Raw genomic sequence first — 597 nt, forward strand, 5'->3', positions numbered from 1 at the left:
CAAAGCAAAGAGAGAGAAAAAAGAGTAAGAAAGGAACACAGACGAACTAAAAAACCAGCCAGAAAACAATTAACCAAATGGCAATAAAAACATATCTGTCAATAATAACTACATAATTTTAATTTTTTAATTTTAGCATAGTTCACACACAATGTTACAATTGTTTCAATTATACAATATAGTGATTCAACATCTATACACGTTACGCTGGGATCACTACAAGTATAGTTACCATCTGTTGTCATACAAAGCTATTACAATATAATTGACTATATTCCCTATGTTGTACCATTTATTCCAGTGACTTACTCATTCCATAATGACCAACTTGTATTTCCCATTCTCCTTTCATTTTGCCCAAACCCATACCCCTTTCCCTCTGGTAACAGCTTATTCTCTGTATTTGTAGGTCTGATTCTGCTTTGTGTTTGTTCATTCATTTTTTTGTATCCTAGATTCCAACTATGAGCTAATTCATATAGTATTTGTCTTTTACAGTCTGACTTATTTCACTTAGCATAATACGCTCTAAACTCATCCATGTTGTTACAAATGCATCCATTTTATGGCTGCATAATATTCCATTATAAACATAAA

The sequence above is a fragment of the Crocuta crocuta genome, unplaced genomic scaffold (genome assembly GCF_008692635.1).
Source record: "Crocuta crocuta isolate KB4526 unplaced genomic scaffold, BGI_CrCroc_1.0 scaffold800, whole genome shotgun sequence".
In the NCBI taxonomy this organism is placed as follows: domain Eukaryota; kingdom Metazoa; phylum Chordata; class Mammalia; order Carnivora; family Hyaenidae; genus Crocuta; species Crocuta crocuta.